This window comes from Arachis ipaensis, chromosome B10 (assembly GCF_000816755.2).
Source record: "Arachis ipaensis cultivar K30076 chromosome B10, Araip1.1, whole genome shotgun sequence".
NCBI classification, from domain to species: domain Eukaryota; kingdom Viridiplantae; phylum Streptophyta; class Magnoliopsida; order Fabales; family Fabaceae; genus Arachis; species Arachis ipaensis.
Window position 1 is genome coordinate 134305094 of NC_029794.2, and position 272 is coordinate 134305365.

The 272-nt window shown below is 17.3% G+C and overlaps 1 protein-coding gene across 1 annotated transcript in view; it reads left to right on the forward strand.

Moving 5' to 3' along the window:
* The window catches only part of LOC107622033 (cytochrome P450 714A1-like), a 5792-nt gene that overhangs the window by 714 nt on the left and 4806 nt on the right, over positions 1–272 (forward strand). The window lies entirely within an intron of this gene.

Consider the following 272-nt stretch of genomic DNA (forward strand, 5'->3'; position numbering starts at 1 on the left):
AAATATAAAAAATGGATTTTTTTATATAATATTATACATCATAAAATATAATTGACTATTTATTTGATGGGAAAGATAGTGAAAAAAGTATAGCAATGGTCGTATAATAATAATAATTTTTGTTATGGTTGGTTTTTCAAGATGTTAGTTGAGATTTGTTATGTTATTTTTTATTATTTAAAATTTAATGTTAAGATTTATGTATATTTAAATTTTTTAATTTAAAAAATCGCAAATCTAATTCAAACTGCATTACAAATAAAATTAGTGTT